The 6,439-nt window shown below is 41.1% G+C and overlaps 1 long non-coding RNA gene across 6 annotated transcripts; it reads left to right on the forward strand.

Moving 5' to 3' along the window:
* Positions 1-754: 754 nt before the first annotated feature.
* Positions 755-5,133, forward strand: LOC123070952 (uncharacterized). Of its 6 annotated transcripts, none has more exons than XR_006434027.1 (4): positions 755-1,197; positions 1,276-1,409; positions 1,564-1,679; positions 2,248-5,133. It is a non-coding gene; the product is annotated as an uncharacterized lncRNA (long non-coding RNA). The 6 variants fall into 6 exon arrangements; XR_006434029.1 differs by having other exon boundaries at positions 2,251-5,133; XR_006434030.1 differs by having other exon boundaries at positions 755-1,186.
* The last annotated feature ends 1,306 nt before the right edge of the window (positions 5,134-6,439 follow it).

The following is a 6,439-nucleotide window of genomic DNA, read 5'->3' on the forward strand; positions in this document are numbered from 1 at the left end:
ATGGTGAAGTGTCATGTAGTCGACGCCACTAAGGGAATCACAACATACATACTTTCAAAATATCATACACATATCAAGTTCATGTGATTACTTGCAACAAGATTTCTCCCGTGACCTCAAGAACAAAAGTAACTACTCACAAATGATAATCATGCTCAAGATCATAGGGGTATTAAATAGCATAATGGATCTGAACATATAATCTTCCACCAAATAAACCATATAGTAATCAACTACAAGGTGTAATCAACACTACTAGTCACACACAAGTACCAATCTATAGTTTCGGTACAAAGATTGAACACAAGAGATGAACTAGGGTTTGAGAGGAGATGGTGTTGTTGAAGATGTTGATGAAGATTGCCCTCCCCAAGATGGGAGAGTTGCTGGTGATGATGATGACGATGATTTCCCCCTCCGGGAGGGAAGTTCCCCCGACGGAATCGCTCCGCCGAAGGGAAAAAGTGCTCCTGCCCAAGTTCCGCCTCGACACGGTGGTGCTTCATCCCGAGAGTCCTCTCCTGATTTTTTTCTAGGTCAAAATGACTTATTTAAACCTATAAGGGTGCTAGCCAACTTGCCTCTAGGAGGCTCTCCTGATTTGGGCTTCCTTGGCCATTGGATCTATCTTTTGGTGCGTTTGAGCCAGTAAAACCCAATTTTCACCTCACAGTCGTTTTCGCTGGGCAATGACGGATGGGCTCGCGTTGTGTGCTTGTTGCCTAGGTTCTTTGTCCCTGCGTGTAGGAAGTATTGGCCAATCTGCTCCACGCGTTCCGCATCCAATCCTACCCTCGCCTCGTCCCACTCCCACTTCAGCCGCCAGACAAACCCTAGCTCCCTTTCCTATCCACACAACCTCTTCCTCCCCGCATCACCACAGCTGCCGCTGTGGAGCCTCGCGGACGCCTGCTATTACTCCTCCCTCGTCTCTGTCTGGTCGCCCTCTCGTGCTCCACCATGCAGCCGCCTCTTCCTCCTCTATTCCCTCCTACCGTGGTTCCGGATCGGGTGCAGGCCGTCATACTGGAGAGCATGAGCGTCAAGGTCTTAATGGTGGGGTGGAGATGCAGGGGAGGTAGGGATGTCGGATGGATCTGACGCCTGCTGGCTAAAGCAGCAGGAGTTGGCAGAGCGACGGATGCGGACGCGGTCATCAACAGGGGTTGCAAGAGAAGGAGCTCAAGTTGGTTCACGGTTTGCCTTTGCATCCTCTCTACCCACTTCCCTCACTCACGCCTCCCCCTTTTCTCATGGATGAGGGCTCGGCTGCAGGTGTGCAGGAGGAGTTGAAGGCTGAGGTTGTTTGACGGCCGGACCAGCAAGAGCAAGGAGCCAACGGTGGTCAATTTCTTGCATCCCATCCTGGACTCTAAAGGCTATAGTTTGACCTTTTGCTTTAATGAATGGTAAAGCACCATGTTGGTTACATTAGATTTGTTTGTCAGGCTTGTCTAAAGTCAATAATTTCTTGATCCATTTTCAATTTAAGTAAACCATCCAGATAATCATGATTTGTTTACCCTATTCAGTGTTTCTTTTGTGCTTTGTTTTTGTTTGAAGGTTTGGGATGGAATTGTTGGATATCCAAATGTTTGTGAATTATCCTTGATTAATTGCTTGCTAAAACAAAGAATGCATCCAGCAGCACCTCGACCAGGTGTCACAAGAGAACTGAAGTAAATTTCTCAGCTGCACATGTAGTCTTAACATTGCTAGATGTTGTCCCTAGAAAACATTTATAGCTGTTGTATAAGGATATTGTAGTTTATATTAGTAGGGAATAGTGTGATGTTTTATCTATTTTAAATTCTAACATTTTAAAACCTCAAACATGTGGGTTCATTTGGGAAGGATCTTAAGCTGTTAGACTCAGCTGGAATTTTGCCAATGAGAATTAGAGACCAGACAACTGCACTTAAGCTTGCTAAGCTACCCATTTATTCCTTCTATTCGTTGATTATAGGAACAACACATGCATTCATCATACAAACCTGTAGCTTATGTGCGATAAGGTGGACTCGACATAAAAAAGTTTCTCTTTGTTTGCTCTGATTTTGAGCCAAGACCTTTGGTAGTTTGTCTAGCCTCATTGTCGAAAGTGTGCATCAGTTAGTTATGACCTCATCTCTTCAGTGAGATGTTTTCTCCATGAAGGTTCCTCCTTACATTGGGTTTATTATCCTATTACGCATGCTTGATTTCTACTGGATATTTTTGCCGATGATGGATTTCCGTATTGTTCAGCAGGATATCCCTGACGATCACAGGGAACGCTCCAAACAAAAGAAAATAATTGTATCAGGTAAGCGCAATAATTTGTTGATCTCTGCAAGTAAAGAGAAAGGAATCATGTTTCTTACTTTGGTGTGTGTTACATGAAACATCAGTTCCTAAGTAAACAAATTATTTGCTTGCCATTGAAAACAAAAATTTGAGCAAATATATATTTTATTGTTCATGATATTTCTTGTTTTTCTGTATCGAAGTTCACGCTCACTCAATATATATGATGTTGTGATCGTGTCTGATTTGTGCATACTTATTTTTTTTTCTTCAATTCTGCCTTATTGATGAAGAATGCATCATCATAGTAGTTTTTATTTAAAATCTGTATGGCGTTGGTGCATCTGCATTCCTAGAATGATCTTTTCTTTAGATTGTGTATGAAGTTTTTAGATAATGCACCATGTCTGACTTCATAAAAAAGCCATCAATGGCAAGATCAAGTCACACTGAAGTTAAGTTAAAAGGTTACAGAACAAAGCGGTTTGATATGGAATACAAACTATTTTCATTTTCATTAACATGAAGTCTGCCATTAACGTACTTTGTTCTTAACATTATTTTACCAGATGCAGGGGAATGTCACCAATATTTTTTCTGAAGTGCTATCACCACTGATAATTATCTTTACCGTTTGTCCTTTGAATTGCAGCCTGCAAAGCGTAAATGCTGGACTATTGTTTCTCCCCTGATGCACATGTTTCTCCACAGACAATATCATGTGTGTGTGTGTGTGATCTCTGGAATTAGTTTTTAGGTTATTCTTTGTGTTGAGTACTTCTGTAATTTCCATGGGCGAGTTTCATATTTTCTGTGCATTGTCTATCATTCTTTTAAGTGTTTAATGTTTCTTGTAGTTTTTGATATTTCGTTTCAGTCATGTTTCATTTGTCGCAGACCTACACCTATTAGGAAAAGCATAGTTTCATTTTGATCATGTTTCTTTTAGTTGTTCAGTGTTTGTTCATTAATGTAGCAGAGTAAGCAGTACATTTTGTCCATTAGTTAAATCACTCATGTCACATTCAGTTGATTAGGTTCAGTTTTTGTTCCTTCTTCGTTCCTTCAATTTTTTGTCCCTTTATTTAGTCATCGTGCTTGCACCATTTGTCGGTATTTAAGTCAATATAACTATTTAGTCCATCTCAATGGACCCTTATAATTCTTGATAGTTTCTCTCTTCAATAGATCAGACTTTTCTGCTTTTTCAGTTAGGCTAATTTATGATTTCTATTTCAGTTTTTAGTCTTCACTTGATTTAGTTGGACAGTGTGTTCAGTATTTCAATAGTTCAGTTGTTTCATTGATTGACATGTGCATTCTCGTACTTAGTGAAGCATCTTAATGCATTTTCGTACTCTGTGAAGCATCTTAATTTGATTGATATGTGCATTCAGTTGAGAACTCAAGAAGTAGAACAACTGTGTTTCACTTCTTCAGATGGTAATTTTTATCGGTTATAGACTTATAGTTACAATTACTAGAAGTAGCAAAGGTCTGGGTTTGTTTAGACCTTGAGTTGGTAGCTATGCTTTTTTGTTTCAGATCATATGTTGGTACTTCATTTTACTCAGATTATATGAAGGTGAGTGTAATTGTGTGATCTGGATTAGGGCGCAATGAAATTCAGAAGTAGTAGAAGTACACTGTTTTTTACTTTCTTTCAGAATGATTACTACAGAAGTACACCGCTGCATGGTAAATTATTGCCATGGCCTCAATGGTAGGTTGTACCTGATAGTTATATATCCTACGAGTACCGGATGGTTAACATCCTCACACCTGACAGGTATAGATTCCACATAGTAGCCTAGCAGTGCATGGAAAAACTAGGTTCAGTCCGAAGTCTGAACTCCTGAAGAAGCAAAAGCCAAAAAATAGAGATCAGACGACTAAATATGAGAGTGCATCTTCTCCTTTTTTTGTCTTTTTTGTTGAGTGTGCATCTTCCAACCTGGCTGTAGCCTGTAGGCTATAATCAACTCAATTTTGTTTTCTCCATGTGATAGCCAGGACGACCACTTTTACATTCATCTTTTTTGTTTGTGAATTCAGTTTCTATTATTGCAACTGCACGCTCCAGTCATGCTGAATACATGGGTACATTTAGTAGAAGGACATACAGATTTAAGTTATGCTCCTCATTCAACTTTTGTCACACTTGTTCAGTAATCAGTACAACTCATTCTGCTTCAGGATGGAAGCTTCGAATGGCTAGCAGAACCGAGGCCGCAGGGACACCGTCGCATTGAGGTAGTGCCATGGCCGTAGGTGCTGATGTCGCATGGGCAGAACCGCGGCCGCGGGATCTCTGCTGTGTAGTGCCACAGGCTTTGACTCGGTGTTGCGTGATGGAAGAGCAGTGGTAAAGTTCGACAGCATTGAAGCGAGATGTGAGATCCCAGCGCTCCAAATGATGGGTCGTGGCCGTTGGAGGGCCAACAGAGGACAAGGGCTAACAACCGGTGGTGGAGGGAGAGTCTGAGAAATCATGAGCTTTTTCCTTATGAAAAGTGATAAAGTTACAACATAGTTTTCTCAAAGGTGTGCATCAGTGCAGATTGAGCAAGGCACAATCTGAGAAGAAAAACAAAAAATTAGAAACAGTGCATCATGTGTATGTTTGTGAGCGGTGCCGTTGGGGGCCTGGTTGTGGCGCAGCCCTTCGGCGTGGTGCCCTCTTGCGTTGCCGCTATGGTCGCCTCACGTTGGACGGGAGGAGATAAGTCAATCCCCAATTAAGATGCACAATTAAGATCCCCAATTAAATTGGTCACATCATTATGGAAGGGGAATGATTGGATAACAAACTTTATAGATTTAGTATCATATCATTCATTTGTGACAGCATGATCTTAATTGCGCATCTCTGAATATTTTAGGCCCTTGCTCTTGGAAGATTAGACTGATGTGGTGTTGCTTTATAAATAAATGACATGCTAACTTACCAGTTTGATTTAGATGTGTAGGCAGAGGCAAAAAAAAGAGAATGACAATCTTAGGTTTAGGCATCCACATGGCCACTGATCACAAAATAAGTAGGCACAGATGCAGTATTGTGATTTTCAGCAAGAGAAAGAGAACTAAAGTTAATTGTTCAGATTTGAAGCTACACTTGAACCTTGTCCTAATAACTACAACTTGTTCAAATTTTAAGCTACACTTGAACCTTGTCCTAATAACTTCAACTGTTGTGATGTTGCTCTTATATAAGTGCCTTGCTTAAATACTTGGTTAGGTTGAATGTATAACAAAGAGAAGGCTAGATGAACCATGCTAGAAATAACATTAACGTGTTAAGCTTCAGATAAGCCAAATATCTTGCGATAAGCTTCCATGGGAATTACCTGAGTCTGAAAAGAAAGCACAGATGTAGCTATCCTATGTTCTGCATGCAGGCAATGCTTGCGTGATAAACATATTGTCAATATACATGATTTAACACATGGGCTTTCTACTGCCAATACCAAAAATGTCCTTGCAAATTGAAACTATTTTCATCAACAACATGGCTTTAGCGGGTCTCTGTGCCATTTGGCGCAAGGGTCAACTAGTATACCAAAAGATGGGCACCGGAGGTGGACCGAGAAGGGCACAACCCACTAGGGCGCGCCTGGGCTCCCTGGTGCACCCAGGTGGGTTGTGCCCACCTAGTGAGCCCCCCTCTGGTACTTATTTGCTCCAATAACTCTCATTTATTACATAAAAATTCCCTGTGAAGTTTTAGCTCATTTGGAGTTGTGCAGAATAGGTAACTTGGCGTGGCTTTTTCAGGTCCAGATTTCCAACTGCCGAAATACTCCCTCTTTGTGTGAACCTTGCATATTATGAAAGAAAAGGCATTAGAATTACTCCAAAAGCATTATAATTCCTACAAACATTATAAATAACAGTAGGAAAACATGATGCAAAATGGACGTATCAGTACCCCCTGGTCCAGGACACCGTCAGTAGCCCCTTGAACCAATCTTCAAGTTGGGGGCGCTCCTCGATTCTTCCAAACCGTTCTTCATCTTCGGTTGTCGGTCTTGAAAAGTAGTTCAACAAACCTTCACATCTTTGATCTTGAGGATTACCGAGCTAAATCTGAAGAGTTCACACGTTAGGCATCCGAGGAGCCCATTAAGTCTTCAGCCTTTATCAATGCCTTGTT

The sequence above is a fragment of the Triticum aestivum genome, chromosome 3B (assembly GCF_018294505.1).
Source record: "Triticum aestivum cultivar Chinese Spring chromosome 3B, IWGSC CS RefSeq v2.1, whole genome shotgun sequence".
Classification (NCBI taxonomy): domain Eukaryota; kingdom Viridiplantae; phylum Streptophyta; class Magnoliopsida; order Poales; family Poaceae; genus Triticum; species Triticum aestivum.